The 17,457-nt window shown below is 33.7% G+C and overlaps 1 protein-coding gene across 2 annotated transcripts in view; it reads left to right on the top strand.

The window, feature by feature from the left end:
• Positions 1 to 17,457, top strand: part of LOC105212045 (uncharacterized) — a 217,680-nt gene that overhangs the window by 119,393 nt on the left and 80,830 nt on the right. For both annotated transcript variants that reach the window (XM_054227979.1, XM_054227980.1), the window contains exon 4: positions 5,885 to 6,037. The gene's annotated coding sequence lies outside the window, so the exon portion shown is untranslated. The remainder of the gene's footprint in view (positions 1 to 5,884; positions 6,038 to 17,457) is intronic.

Genomic DNA, 17,457 nt, shown 5'->3' on the forward strand with positions numbered 1-17,457 from the left:
ATATGTGTCATTCGTTTCTAAAATTATTAACTCATTGATCTCGAGGCTTGGTAAAGTTTTAGAGGCCGCTTTTATATTTATGTTACTAAAATTTGGTGAAAACTCATCGCTGTGTATTTGCATTAAGTTAGAAGGTCATAATGTACAAAACTGATTGAGAAAGATGTTCGATTTTTTATTGCATATCGCATTCTTAAGGCGCTTGAGGGGGGGTAAGGTTTGACAACTTTTTTTTTCCTTATTTTTTTTTTCTGAACCATCAACATCTCAAGAATATTGTGTTAAAATTTTAGGTCATGCGGAGAAAAACTAACGAAGTTACAGCAGGTTGAATAACGGTACCTCCAGCTACCTGCGCTGAGTGTACAAAACTTTGAATCGATTTTCCCTAATATGTCATTTTTAAAGTCGGTGACCAGCCTACGGAAAAAACTACTGCATCGATCGTTTTGAAATTTTGAACAAATATTCGACATATACATATATAGCTCTCGAATGACGTCGAGTTTTTACAAAACTTTTAATTGCTAACAATTTTACAATAACAAATAGGTCGATTTTTCGTCTAAAATCGTCATTTTGGCTTGAAAATGGTACCAAAAATAGAAAAATTGAAAGATTAAAAAAACTCGACGTCAATTGAAAGATAAACTAATAAACTAAAGAAAGCATTTTGATTTTTTGGTTTCGGATGATCCAGTGATGCTGTAGACTGGTCACCGAACAAAAACTTTTTTTCGAGCTGCCTGCAGAGATCGACGATAAATCCGTTATTCCTTGGTATTTTTCGATAAAACTTTTTTAAGTATCCTTCAAATGTTGTACTTTCATATAATAATAAGTAAAATAAACCTATAGCAATAATTTTTTCTAAAAAAAATTCATGAAAATAGGTATTTTTTCGACGAAACAAACCTTACACCCTCCTAAGGAAAGAATTTGTCAATTCTGAAGTTGACTCAAGATACAAATTAAATGAACCACGAGTCAATTAAACAGCCACACAAAAATATGTCTCATAACCTGGGGCTCTTATTATGTCTACCATTTGTTTTTGGGGTCGCTGAATGGGAATCCGTCAAATGGACTTGGCTTGAGATAACCCCAGAAAACCAATATGACGAACAGCGGATATTAAAACTCATCGGATTCGCTTATTCGTTATTCTGGGGTTTTCTGGGTCGCTGAACGCTTCCGGTGTCGGTTTTTCAAAGTTCCAAATTCCAATATGGCGGATCATTTTTGAAAAATTCATCGGAATCGCTCCAAACTCGTTACTCAAGGCTTCTCGGAGTCGCTGAACGCTTTTAAGTTACTTTTTAAAAATTCAAAATGGCGAGCCAATATGGCGGTTTAAATATTGCATCCGCCATTTTGATTTTTTAATAACCGACACAGGGTAATAATTATTATTGAGCTCTTGAGAGATTGTTTAAATACATACTGTAAATATGAAATTATGTTTTCAATAGTAACCCTAAGAGATGTAAACTGCAATTTAAAATTTTTAAAGCATTCTCATGTTGGGATTTTGAGTGAGTAAGTTAAAAGAAACGAATTTTAAGCAAAAATTAATTTTTTCGCTCAAAGTAACATTAAGCTCTAACAGATGGCGCTGCGTGCAATAGACATAATAAATATGATTCCTGGATTAATTTAAACTAAAATAGCAGGTTTTGTGGTATAACGAACTGTGATTGACAGAAAAGATTTAATAAAAAGCTTTATTGGTACGTCTATTTTAAGAAACTTTAAGGAAAAAAAGCTTTAGTGATTGAACTTTGAGTTCTAAATACATTCTGCTACTCTGATATATGAAGTTGCTATATATAGTTGCCAATATAAAAACTAAATCAGTCTTAAAAACTAAATTTTCAAAAATAAAATAAAATTGGACTCAATACTGCATTGTTTTTCTACAATTTAAAGCCTTCAACTCAACATATGCGAATTCCAAGCTTTAATAATTCAATTTGCAGAATGTATATTCCTCCACCACATGACCTAATTCGCCAGCATAGAAGACACATATTCTTTTCTAATACTATAATCATTTCAAAATTGATGGGTGTCATAACCTCAAACGAAAAAAAGCCACTGAATTCAAACGCCATTTTATATTTACGAGATATCAAATTTTGTTTTGTGAACGTTTTTTTTTTTTTCAACACCACATTTGCGCTTAGCAACCGCATATGAACTTGCTGACAACCAGCTACTGCTAGCTAAGCATTGCTGAGAGGGAGAAATCCTTTTTTCGCCGTAATTGAACGCCTAAGTGTTAAAAATAATAATAAAAGTAACAAAATAAGAGCATAAAGCAGGCGACTAATCAAGCTGACAATAACGCAACCCACCCAACAACAACAACCAGCAAACAACACATATGCAACGCGCAACGCTTGGCAACAACCCCTAGAGTCAAACACATTACACTAAACACACACACATATACAATCTCATATCCATGTGAGTGGTTGCAAACAATGTGTACGACTTGGCCGCATGTGGTTTAAAAAGTTTGACTTCAGCACGCTGATGACGCAGCTGCTGCAGCACTGTCTTCTTTCATCTTGCACAATAGCAAAGCTGTTGACCCCCATTTCAAAAAATCTGAATAGCAACAACAACAGCACAGAAATATATTTATATATATATAAACACAAATAGCGGTTGGGAAATCAACGCACGTTGCACGCAATCGCGATAAGCCGGATATTCATTTGCGTGTTTGCCACAGTGTTTGAATGTGTGTGCGGAGAGTTTGAGTGATGCAAACAGCGCACAGCTAAAGGGAGATGAAATAGAGACGAGACTGCGTGCAAAAGGCAACAAAAAAGCACACACACGGCATGCAAAAAATGCTATAGGGGGAGAAGAAAAGATTGGCAAACAGCAACAACAACAGCACTGAGTGGCAGAAGCTCGCCTGGCAACAGCAGTTGAAGCTTTACTACTTTAAATTATGTGTGTTCATGTGAATGCACAGCATTTAGTATATAATAGAAATACATATACATACATACACGCATGTATACATCTATACGTACTCGTATGTGTGTGTGTAAGTGCGTCCCCTTTTAAAATTCTTTTGCTACCTTTGTGGCACTCACGTTTGGGGTCACACACAGCAGTCGATAGTATGCGCAAATTTATGACTGAGTAGATGCTCCGCAAACATGTGCGCCGCAGTTCACGTTTTATTCGTTGAATACAGCAAAAGCTCACTTAGGTTTCACAAAGCACATAAATAATATGAAGAAGTGTGGCTTCCATGGTTCAATTTTCTTAATACTAGATTATATGCTATAAGGAATAACTTTTGGAGCGGACATGCAGATGATTCTTGTTGTAGGTCTAAGCTTAGGTCAAAGGTTATGAAAGTCGCTATTTTATTCCTTTTTCCTTCCTAGAATAGCTTATAATATAGAAAATCTTTGAAGAATTATTTCATTAAAAAATTTAATTCACTGAACTTTTGCTGTATAATGTTTCTGAGTCATAAGATACTCTTCTACCCAATAGTCTCTCTATCAAAAGTTCGTACAGTAGTTTAAGGATTATTATTTCAACTTTTGTGCGGTCCGGTATTCTTTGATTGAGGGTCTCTTCATCAAGTATTGCCTGTATTGAATAGTCTACAACATACAGGACCCTGTTTGCATGGGAGATTTTCGTCCAAGACGGAACCTTCGAAATGTTCATCAACAATCACTAACCTGAAATATCAGTGAAGCTATTTTAATACAAGAGCAGGCAATTCTTTTGTTAATCCGTAAATAGTATACGAAATGTACTGTTTTTTCGTGGAACATCATCCATTAGCTTTCTTTCGAGATCCGTGATCTTACTAATCTTCTCTTCTCTTCTCTAAATATAAATATTGTATGGTTATTTGTTAACATGACAACGACGCATTGGGTTATTTAGAAACTCTACGATTTCACTGTGCACAACCCGAAAAAGGACGGAGCAGCAAAAATATTAGAACAAACAAAATACCGAAATGCAAACCCAAAAACTGAGCTCTCAACTCAACTCAAACATGGCAAACATTAAAAGTTTCCAATTTTCTGCTCGTTTATGTGTTTTTGTGGTCGACAGACAGCTTCATGAAAAAATAATCGCTCCCAGTATACGCTTAGTGCCATGGATTTATGACCATTGGGTGGCAGTGGTGCGACAAAGTACTCCCGAAATATCAATATTTATGTGCGTGTGTATATTTGTGGTAGTTGAGGTCCGTGGGGAAAGAGAAGAAAGGTTTAAAATCGAGAAAAGTTTGTTGATTTCATGAAATAAAGGGAAAGTAGTGTTTGCAAAAAATATTTATAATTTTGATTGAGGGTCTCTTCATCAAGTATTGCCTGTATTGAATAGTCTACAACATACAGGACCTTGTTTTCATGGGAGATTTTCGTCCAAGACGGAACCTTCGAAATGTTCATCAACAATCACTAACCTGAAATATCAGTGAAGCTATTTTAATACAAGAGCAGGCAATTCTTTTGTTAATCCGTAAATAGTATACGAAATGTACTGTTTTTTCGTGGAACATCATCCATTAGCTTTCTTTCGAGATCCGTGATCTTACTAATCTTCTCGTTCTAGAAAATATATTAATTGGAGCATTGGAATATATTATGACCCAAGAGGGTTTAATACTGCTCAGACTTACTGTACCAAACGGATCTACTCTTTACTGAATATAATGTTTAGAGCTCTCTAAAATCAGCACCAGATAGTCATTCCATGGCTATATGATAATTTCGATCCTCAGCAGAGTTTCATACACCAAATGCAAAAGCTTTTTTTGTGGACAGAGTCGCCTATACGGAAATGAGCTTTGATTGAATAATATAAACGATTCTTCGACCGAAATATAAGGTCTACAACTTTGCTTCCGCCGCTTTTTTTGGAAATTTAAGTTTTTTTTTGTATAAAAACGGTTACAAATGTCGATGAGCCTCAGCCTCAATTTTCTTTGAATTAAAAAAGAAAAGCAAAATTTCCCACAAATGTCGATAATTCGCCTCAAAAAGTGACATTTTCAGTTGAGAATAAGTTTGGGATGCAAACAGATCTCTACAAATATTTTGTTCAGTTAATGTTGATACAAATATCCAAGATCGATATAAAAAATAAAATCGATTTAATCGACTTGTGCTTGACCCTAGAGACATCTATTGGAAAACGGCGAAAGCAAAGATGTAGACCAATATTTTTAATTTTAATATTATATTATCTTGATTTCCAAACAAGAAAAAACGTCAAACTCCGTTACTGCCACTTATGATTATAAAAAGCATAAAAAGTATCTGTCTGTGGTCACGGCTACATCTGATATGGACTAGTGGAGACTTAGAGCTTTTAAATGTCATACTAAGGCTTTTTCATTAAAAATAAATATTTGCAAATTTTCAAATTCTTATTTTTGAATATTTTGAAGAGCTTTTTTAAAAAGCTTAATTTTTTTATTCGAAAAAAAAAAATCGATATTTAGAGCTTTTATAGGTAATATAATTGAAATCTTTTCTGTTAAAAAGCTTCATATTATGAAAAGCTTTGTTAAAAAGCTTCAAAATTTTTTTTATAAATTAAAACTTTCGATAACATTGACCTGATCCATGTTTTAAATTGTATTTGAGAGAATTTCAGCTTCAAACCGCTTATATAAAACTATGTTAAGTTAACTAGTTAACTTCATAAAAAGCTCAAAGCCTTCAAAGTTAATTTACAATATCCAACATCAGCAGAATAAACACACAACTAACTATAACAGTACTATATTTTCAAACATGTTTCCAAATACATATATCAAACTCCCCTACCGATTCTTGAATTTATTAACATTTCCCCAATTTTATTTCCTCTTTATTTGCAGTCACGTGCGTGCAATTGTGTAATGTTCTAAACAATTTGGAAGCAAAATACATAGATAAAGCAAAAACTCTAGCAATTGCGACAACAGTAAAACGGGAATCCAAAAAATAACACACACAAACAAGAAAAGAGATGAAATAATAATAAAATAATGGTAAGTTGTAAGGAACTAAATGTAGCTCGGGATTTATGTATAGTTTGATATATGTAAATATATATTTATGTACTTGTGTAACTGTATATTTATGTGTGTTAGTGCATAAATTGACTGATTTTGTAAAACTACTTAAGGAAACTGAGTGAAGTGCATATTTTGTGATGTTCGCTGCTGACAAATAGACAGTATACTCACCCTCACTCTCTCACTGTCTCTCTCTCTTACACATATACAGATTCAGAAGAGTCTATATAAGACGATATATGAATAAATAAAATTGTATGCAGTTGACTGTGCCTTTATTTGCCAAGCAAAATATGCGCCGGTCTAAAACACCGGACATCCGCCTAAATGTATGCTTGTTGCCAATAGCAGTTTTAGATAAGAACGCTGTAAAATTGATTTCATATTTCTATGCTTACTTTATTAAAAAAAAAAATTTAGACAACTGCAGATATTAATTTCCTAGTTTTCAGAAATATTTCGTTTTTCATATGAAATTTAATACTAAAATTCATGCATTTCATTTGAATAATATTTGCACTGAAATTCTTTGCAGCGTAATCAAATTTCACAACTTTTCAAGTGAATACAAAAACACTAATTAATTTCTATTGTTTGGCTTTTTGCTTAATAAATTTCTAAGCGAGTTTTTATTTTGTTTTGTTGTTGTGCCGACGAAACCTTTGTTGCATTTACTCAGCTATTTGAAAACAAATACTACGTGCACTACCAACAAGCCAGCACGGCAGTGAGTTATGCCACATAATTGTATGGCGTATGCCATTTGATTTGCAAATATGTAGTAAATAAGTTTTCTAAACAATAAGGTTGCACCAAAAGTGAGCAATTGTGCGCACAAAACACGAGCTTGCAGCAATTTGCGCAATGAAATATGAATTTATGATGCGGCAGCCATAGCAAGCAAGCAGGAAATCAAATTAATTAATTTTCGTTTCGTCGGCAATGGGAAGTGAAAAAAACAGAGAAATACAAATGAAGAAATAAAAATAAAACTTTTGGTAAACATAATACCAGTTTCAACGAAGTTTGTTTGCAAGTCGAGTGCAAATATGGATGGCTTCCGCTTGAGGAAACGCATATAATAAAGTTTGAAATAATAATAATAAATACTATTAATTTCACAAATTATTTCCAGCAAATTTCAAATGTTTTGCACATTTTCATAGCATACATTTAGGCGCATAGTTCTAGAGAAGTCAAATAAAAATAGACTACAATACTCAGCTTAATAACACATTTATAAAATCTCATAGCATTTTCTCTAATTTTTCAACTATCTGCCACATTTTCTTGGCATACATTTAGGCGCACATTTCAAAGATAATAAATATATGTACGTTATAGAATATACAATTTTCCTGGTTTAACGACAACCCTAAAAATCTCATAGCATTTTCTCTAATTTTTCAACTATCTGCTACATTATCTTAGCATACATTTAGGCGCACATTATTTAATTCCAAGTATTCAACACTAACCACAATTGAATACACTTTTTCTTGCCTAATGACAGTTAGCAAAGTATGTGTGCAATTACAGTTATTATTTTCACAATTGCGTAATCTACTTTTAGGAGTTATATATACAAAAAACGCATATACTTCGCTAAATAACAGACAAATATACGCTTAGTCGAAAACACTCTCGCTATAATTTTCACACACACACTAACACCACCCGCTTCACTTATACATGCAAGCATTGCATATTTGCAGGCGTGCAACTGTAAAATTATTTCAAAGTTGTATGAAGTTTCGCAACAAATTGTTTCATTTCGTTTCATTTTTTTTTACTTTTTCTGCATACCAACTTATCGCTCTCAATAGCTGTTGTTGTTGTTTGCTATTACTTGTTCTGTTAATATTTTGTTCGCTGCTATTGTTGTTGTTGTTCGTTTTATTGGCTTTTGTTGCATGCACAACTAATTTAAACCATTATCTTTGCCACATGCCACAAACGCATATTAAACACATAGCACAGATGCGCGCACGTATGCGGGCGCAAAAATGCAGCAACGTTGTTTTGCATATGCCACATGCCACATATTGCATGCCACACTCATCAGAAACTTCTGATTTGGTGGCACAAAGTTTTACCGTTTTTTTTTTAGAAAGAATTAAATTGCTTTAAACTGCAAGAAATGCTCATACGAGAAAAAGAAGAGTTATGTGGGAGAAGATGTGAACTGAAGTGTAGACAAAGAGAAGGAGAAAATGAGGAAAAGTTGATCTGAGTAGAATAGTTGCTGAAAAGCTTTTCGAAGAAACTTTGCTTAAAATGTGAGACCAATTTCCCACTTGTATACTTATTCTTCTTAGCTGGCGTAGAAACTGCTTACGACATCTACAACTATATCTCTATCTTTATCTACTCTCGACCTATCTCGATCTGCATATCTTTACCTCTCTAGCTATCTACTTATCTATTTCTATCCTATCTTACAAGCTGACTCCAATTTGTATTTTTATTGCTATCTCTCTCAATATAAATTTTCGATCTCAATTTTTTTAGCCTCGAATATATTCTGTTAACTTTCTTTATAATTATTTTAAATTATTCTTTTCATATTTATAACAATTCACTTTCAAATTGGTCTTTTAGTTGTAGAAAATGTCTGTAATACAGTCAGTCATAAGGAAAGACTGACTAGATTTTCCAAAACATGTCTCTCGCACACCAAAATTACGTTGTGAACTATTTCTTAATCAGTATACCAATTGCTCCTAAATGTAGGCCACATAAAGTACATCTATAATTACGAACACTCCTCCTTCCTACCAAAATGCAACTCATTCAAATTCAAGTAACTGCAAATAAACTCAAATTTATTCTTGTCGGCAACTTTTCCACTCTCTCTCTCGCTTGATCAGTTGAGTCGTAGCAGAGCGCTTCAACCATTTAGATGACATCTGAGTGCCGTAAAGTATGCTAAACACTTCGGTCTGCTCTAGCTAATGGTAGACAAATACTTTTGAAAAATGATATTTTGCACTTATCAACCGAGCAACAACAACTTTCTTTTGCATGTTTAACTATTTGCAAATTTTGCACTTTTGTTTACAAATAATAATGTGAGTACCCAAAAATATAAATATTGTATGGTTTTGTTAACATGACAACGACGCATTGGGTTATTTAGAAACTCTACGATTTCACTGCGCACAACCCGAAAAAGGACGGAGCAGCAAAAATATTAGAACAAACAAAATACCGAAATGCAAACCCAAAAACTAAGCTCTCAACTCAACTCAAACATGGCAAACATTAAAAGTTTCCAATTTTCTGCTCGTTTATGTGTTTTTGTGGTCGACAGACAGCTTCATGAAAAAATAATCGCTCCCAGTGTACGCTTAGTGCCATGGATTTATGACCATTGGGTGGCAGTGGTGCGACAAAGTACTCCCGAAATATCAATATTTATGTGCGTGTGTATATTTGTGGTAGTTGAGGTCCGTGTCGAGAGAGAAGAAAGGTTTAAAATCGAGAAAAGTTTGTTGATTTCACGAAATAAAGGGAAAGTAATGTTTGCAAAAAGGATTTAAGAAAATATTGATACGAAATTATCAGTTCTAGAGAGACATAAAACTTGTAATCGAAATATAAAGATTTCACATATTCCATTTCGAAATGTTGCTGAGGCTTTCTAGAATTTAGAGCTTTAAATATCAGTACACCAAAGTGAAATAAGTTTGGAAGCTATATACAGTTTTTTATACTACTACAACAATAAGTTATTGTAAATTTTTCTAATGAAAACATCATTCCTAACACACACAGGTTTTTACTAAAAAAAAGCATACATTTAGGCGTTTTGATTAATTGCCGAACTTTTAACTACATTTTACAGCATAATCATCTAGAGTTTCTATATTAATAGCCTCATCGAATAACGATTAGAAAAGTTCTAAAAAAGTTAGAAGTATTTTTGTCCCTTTTATTATTATTCTCGCATTTATGTTATATACTTTTAGGCGAAAAAAAAACAATTATATAGGATTCAGCTCAAATACCAGTTCCGAGCCCTATTAAAAGAAGAAATTATATTTAGAGGAATTTTCAATTGTTTATAAGCTTTCTTATTTGTAGAATTGTTATAAAGTTTCTCTCCGATATCTCAAAAACTTTTTTTATCGGTCCTGTTTGAATTTCGGAAATATATGTAACCCTTTGAAGGTCAATAGGTCAACCTATGTAGGTACATATGTATGCAGTGCATATTATATTCAGTTCTACTAGCTTTATGGAAATTAAATGTAGCTATCTCGTTACAACCACAATAAAGTGGTTAAATACATTAGTATATATATATATATATATAAAGTTCCAGTACTATTATAAATGCATAATTTTAATTAGCTAATATTTGTGTATTTAACCTTTAGCGTTAGAATTTGTTATGCAATAAAAGCAAATAAATCAACTTTTCATGTGAGTTTACCAATTCAAATCTGAAAGTACATTTACTGAACTCACATATTTTCAGGAGAATCCTTGCACTCCACCACGCTATTTATATAGATAATGAGTATGATTTGTGTACATACCCTGTTGGAAAAGTTAAATTTTTGGAAATATTTCTAGCTACTTATAGAAATAGATTTAACCGCACAAAGCTTAATGAAATTTGAAACTAAGAAACAGAGAGAGTTGTAGAAAAAATGTATAGTTTTTTAAATTATAAAAAATTAAAACCAACTTCAATTTTAATTCCACCCTACAGGATATCTTCTTTCGCCTGCAAAACAACTACCACATTTGCCTTCCTTGCATTTTAGTTGTTCAGCTAACCCTACACATAAAAGTTAAGTAGCCATTGGGCATTTGCAGAAAAAAAACATAGAATTAAAATGTGAAAAACTAGCACACGCATCAGCTGCGCACTAAAACAAACTTGAATAAGATAATTTGTTTCCTTTTTTTCTCATATGCAACTGACCACTGCTCACATTCATGTTTGTAAACTGAATTATCCTTGCTGCACTCAACGCTTGGTTCATGGTTGAATGCTGGTTATATGTGCTTAACCACAGCATGCATTCAGTATAGTACCTACACCTATATTTAATCATTTCATTACACTATATTAAAAACTTGAGTTTAGAAATTAAATAATCCAATTAAGAAAAGTTCGCGTATAAACTTTTAAATATATTTTCACCCCAGATTTATAATATATTGTTTAAAATTTAAGTGATATGGAAATTAGTCACTAATTATTATTATTACATTAATAAAATTATAATAATATTCAGTTTGTTTTGTGCGCCTAGATGTATGCTAACAATGATTTATTAAAGCACAAATTATTGAATACATTTCTTTTAAGAAATTTGTTTAATATAAACTAGGGGTGTTAGATCAGAATACCCCCTTAAAGAGACATATATATTTAAGATGTTAGTTTGGCTTCTCCCTTCCGCTTCTTTGCTCTTTATTTGCATTGAAGCTTTATAAAAAGTTTTACAGTGATCGGATTTAGTTCAAATATGCGCCGTTTCGTTCGATAATCTGTTTCCATCTAGATGGCAACTTCATAATACCCCCTCGTAGAAGTTCTTATTTATGAAGAACTCGGACAGCCACTTTTGAGCTCAACTTTACACCACCAAGGGCGTTGGGACAGGAACAGGTGGACAGGAACAGGTGGTAATCACTTGCGTTATGTCCGGGCTATATGGTGGACGCGATAAAACCTCCCAACGAGCTCCCGTAGCTTCTGATGAGTCATCAACGAAGTGTGAGGTCTGGCGTTGTCCTGGTGGAACAGTACATCCTTCCTGTTGGCCAATGGACGCTTCTTGTCGATCGCCTGCCTCAAGCGGTACAGTTGTTCCTAATAGATGGTAGAATGAAGCGTTTGGCCATATGGGAGCAGCTCATGGTAGATGATTCCCTTCCAATCTCACCAAACACACAGCAAAACCTTCTTGGACGTCAATCCCGACTTGGCCAATGTTTGGCCGATTCACCGGCCTTCGACCACGATCGTTTTCGCTTGATGGTGACTCGCGATGAAAAATGGGTCGAGTTCGTTCCGTTTCAGTCCAGAAGGTTATTTGCCTCAAATTATGCGGCACCCAAACATCCAGCTCTTTAGCGTTATTGAACTCCATGTTTACACGTCTATAACTGTTGAACGTAATATTTAAACTAGCGTCGTTTTGTCGGTTATATCAAGACCTTTCAAAGATGTATAGTATTGCCAGATAAGAGCGCTGTAGCGCTTTATACATAGCCGCGAATCATAAGAAACTGCTAAAACTAAAACTAAAACTGCTTAAAAAATATACATATATCTCACTCGTTCAGAATAATGGTACCTTTGAGTGTATTCGTCAAGTAGCTCTCTTTCTCTCTCTTGTTTGGTAAAAGTAGCAGTCGCATGATCGAAGGTTACCCCGGACTTCCTTAACTTACTTTGTTGGAATTCAATCCAGACTCCCTGACAGCCGATAATTTTAGATTCTTGGCTCTGAAGGTTATGCGTGCATTCGAATATTAAAACCGCTTCCTTTTTCGATAAAAGTTAACATATAACGAAGGGCTAAAAAACCCTGAAAATTTAGTCTGCTTCCTGACCTAAACCCGGAAGAAGTAACTGATTTCTCCCATAATCATTTTATTGTCTACACATCTAGGTCGTAGTAAGGCAAATATTTAATTTCATACAAAAAAACTTTGATATCTTCTAGTCTCTCTTTGTTTTTTCACTAACCAAATGCGTTCCGGCCTCCATCTTAAATACGTTCCTAATTTATTAATCCATTCTAATCGAATAGAGTACACACGTTTTTTTTTTTTGCCATTAAATTTTTCATACGCAAAACACATTCATCACTGAGAGCATCCCTTCCACAAAACACAAAAACAACAAACACACACACACATACATATACATAAATATTTGAGCAATGTCACAGCTCCATTTAGCTGTCCTGTCTGCCAGCAAAACACGATTTTAATTAAATTGCTACAAAATGAATTGATTTGCATTGTAATTTATGTATTTCACTAACGAAATTTGTGCCACACTTTGTTTGCCATTGTCTCCTCCTGCGTCGCCGTACTGCGCCGAGACTTTCGCACATTCTTCTTTATGTTTCTTAGCTTTCTTAGCGAAATTTCCTGCTATCAGCATTTTGTGGCCATAAATTTTGCAAAAGTTCATTGTTAGCATATTTAAAAGGGACTAAAAGCCAGTTAGTTGCTCTATTTTTTATTATTTGCAACTTGTGTCTTTGCACATTTTCACAACCAACCAGTAGACACACAGATAAAGGGCGACAAGATTAAAATATGTGTGCAAAAAAGATAAAATTGTCACGTTGCCACTTAATTCATGCCTTTCAGTGGCTGACTGCTTGACCTCAGCGCTGTCGCCTCGGTGGTGGATGAGGAGTTTGTAAGAAAATTTTGAGTTTATGTTTGGCATCTTAATCCATTAAAAATTTTAATTCCGATCTCTAATATTTATTTTAATTTAATTTATTAAATTTCGATATTTTATTTATTTTTCAATATCACCCATTACTTCCGCCACTCCTCACACTCAACAACAAATTATGTCACTCCACTCACATGCGCATTAACATTCAAGTATCTGCTAAGTTAAGCCCCCATCGAGCTTTCCGCCTGACTTGCCACCAAGTTGCGTGTCTTGTAATTTTAATAATTGTGTTCGCTGTGCGCGCTGCTTTCATTATTCGTACTCTTGCCGCCGATTCCAAAAAAAAAATTTGTGTGGCACACCATTATCCTTGGCTGCCTTTGTGGAGCGCATAAGTCAGCGCTAGCGCCTTAGTATTGGTTTTAACGGGCTTTTTATTAGCCGTACAAAACACTATTATTACAATTTTATTGCTAGGTGTTGACTTGGTGCTTGATAATCATGTTTTTCCAACGGCTTTTAATTGCAATTTCGGTAGATAGTAAAAGAAGTGGTAAAAACACCGAAATTTACGGTAACTTAATGTGCGCGTAAAACCGTTAAGTCCGTTTTGATTGAGAAACAATTTTATTTCCCCGTCAAATAGCGGTGCCTTTGCCGAATTTGAAAATGTAATTCAGGTGAATTGGCTTATCTAAAACTTTTGCAGTAAAATTTAGATTATTTTGGTGGATTTATGGTAGGTTATTTGGTGTGCTGTGTGATGGGAAAACAGTTTTTCAGATTATGTAAACATACAATTTTGGATTGTTTAGTTTAATTTTTTTTTGATAGAAGAATAAGTGAGCTAATGTGAGGCCGTTTAATGCTACTTTAAGTCTCCAAAATGTACCGAGGATTTATTGATCTTATATCGAGGTTTGAATCTGGCCGGTAAGAAGAGATCAAAGTAGAGGTCCTTAGTTCTCATGAAATACAATGTGGTGCTTTTTTTGAAACTAAGAAATATCTAAGAAATAGTAATAATTTAAAAACTCTTCAGAATACTTTTAACTCATTGCATCCTATTGTACTCGCTTGGGTACAGAAAAAATCAAGTTTTTTTTTAACCCAGTGGGTACAATGGGATGGAATGGGTTAATGGCAACCATTTAGCCTAGTTTCCAACCCATCATAGAAGGTTGATGAAATATATCTCTTGCATTGTGCTGATAATTTTCTTTAGTCAGAAATATTTAACCTTTCTTGAAATTAAAACTTTGTCAATTTGAACAAGAAATCGACTGGGAGTAAAAAAATGGTTTAGAATTTGACTTTGCTAGCAAGGACAACCGACTTTTGAAACTCCAGGTAATATTTAATCTACCTAAGCATATAAACCCCCTATCTTTCATTGTATTCAGCATAGTTTAATATAGAATCTAGAACTGTCTCCATTTATGGATAGGGTCGGTTATTGATAGCGTTTGAAACCTTTTTGAAAGAATTTGGATATGAAAAGAGAGTTGAACCTATCTTGTGAAATAAAATCTCTAGGTTTATAAATCCACAAAATGTTTCTGAAAGAAATAATTAGATAACAGAACCCCCGTGAAAGTAATATCAAACTTATTCCTCGCTCTCTTTCACACTTTATATACCCATAAACTCACGTCTTTTGGCATTTTAAAGCAAAAAATAATTTTGCACCCGACTAATGAATGTAAATTTGACTCAAACTCTAGCATTACAAGCGACATTTGCGTGACCTCGCATTTACACCGTGTTAAATGTTGCCAACGCTCGGGGCAAGCAAGAGCGTTACACGCGAATGTTTTGCGAAAAATTAAAATGACTGCACTAATTACAAAGCGCTTGTTATTAAACTTGTTACGACATTAAATATTCAGAATCCTTTGGAAATGCAACTTGAGCGGACTTGCGTGTTTTGCCTGCACTGACTTGTTTATAAATGCATACATCGTCGGCAATATGAGCCCGTGTATTTGCAGTCGTTAAGTGGTGTTATAGGACATTGACTTGCTGCAAGAAATTATCGGCGCTGTGGCACTTGAACAAATGTAATTATGTGCATGGGTATATGTGAATACGTTCTTATAATACTTGCTATTACTTGGAGCATAAACAAATTTGTAAGTCTTTATGGAACTAGTACAAAAAATTAGTTGAAACTAAGTTCTACTAAATACCAGAAAAATGGCATTAAACTTTAAAAGGCGTTTTGCTATGAAAAAAAATAATCTGAAAGTATCTTTAAATAAAAAGTTAGCACTTTAAAGCTTGTTGAAATTTTCTTTAGCTTGAATTTCCTCCATTGCCTCTTTAATATATGCAACAGTCTACACTCCTTTGCGTGCTATAATCTAATGTATTTAATAGGAAATTTAAAGAGATTTGTGTCGAAAGCCTAACATAAAGTCAAATGCAAATTTCCGCTACAGTCTGACCGCAACAGGATGAAGGCAGAGAAAATAACTGCATACAGATAAGGGCAGACGAGACACCTCTATTTGCGCGTTGGCATGCACCTGTGTGCGGAGAAATATGCGGAAAATTGCTATTTTCAATAATTTATGAATGCAATTGCAGTAGTTTCCGAAGGTTTTCGCGTTCACACAGCCATATACGCGATTGTGTATTTTTATACTAGTGGTGCCCTTTACGAAATGCTGAACAAGTGGAACATATTCTGTTTGGTACAGTAGAGTTTTATATTGAGATTTAAGATTGTCTTAGTTATACGTGAAAGTATTTTCATATGCTAATTTAGAAATACTGAATGAGTTTCGTTAAAATTTTGTGTTAAGATATGAAAAGGTTATGATTATTATTATTATTATCTTTTTTTTGAAAACAGCAACTTTAGCATAAATAATTTCTATTGGGTAGTCCCCTACAATTTATATTTATTGCACCTTTCGCATATACTTCGAGAATTTGTTTCATGGCCTATATATGTATATGTCTTTGTTGTCATTATCTGTCCTCATAGAAGCTCAGTATGGACAACAGTTCGTAGAATAATACCTTGATACTCGCATGTGAATGCAACAGTTCACCATTGTCTTTAGTATAGCCCTTCACATAAGAGGAGGTGGAAATCGATAGTTAAATTAACCTTAATTGCTTTCGTTTTTTATTAAAGTTGATAGTATGTAATTGTATGTAGTTGAAAGTAAATTATATAAATAAAAAAACCAATTTCAAGAAATCATATTGCTGTCAAACCTGTTAATTCATTTTTGTCTATAAAACAAAGTAGAAAAAAACTTAATTTTTGACTAATATAAATCTTAGACTGCATCAATCTTGCTGTATTTAATTCAAAGTAATTATCTTTAATTTGATGATCTTTCTCGCGAGCTTTTATTACCATTTTCTCTCTATAAGCTTTACATTTCATATTCAGCCTGAATGTAGGCAACGTTTTAATTTCAGTTATTCAAATTACACACTAAAACATAGTGAACTATTGGCGCTGTGTTAAATCGTCTAAGGCTATAAGCCTTTAAAATATCATTTTCAGACACATTTTCAAGGAGCTAAACCATTCTTCTTCAAAACCCTGGAGTATTTTTTCCGCATATTTTCTTCTTTTTTAAAGCATTACTGTTATTTTACGATCATGTTATTAATATTGTTATTACTACAAGTACTATAATGTGTTTAACGACACTTAAGCAGCAATAATGGTGTTGCATGCAACACACTGATTTCATATGTACTCGGAGCTTATGACAATGTAAGCCCGTTACTAACAATCATCATTATATTATAGCGACAATAACGCTGTCTACATTTTACTAAATATTAAAGAAGTGCGCCAACACCCAACCTACACTTTTGATCGAGAATTGTAAGGAAGTTTGAGAAAATTGAAATATTCTATAAACATGAAAGAAGGAAATAATAAATAAGTAAATTCAATTGTGAAAAAATAGTGCAGAGAAAACAGGGTGATGTCATGAAAGGAAACAAGTACAAAATCATGTGAATATACAGGGTG

This window comes from Zeugodacus cucurbitae, chromosome 3 (assembly GCF_028554725.1).
Source record: "Zeugodacus cucurbitae isolate PBARC_wt_2022May chromosome 3, idZeuCucr1.2, whole genome shotgun sequence".
NCBI classification, from domain to species: domain Eukaryota; kingdom Metazoa; phylum Arthropoda; class Insecta; order Diptera; family Tephritidae; genus Zeugodacus; species Zeugodacus cucurbitae.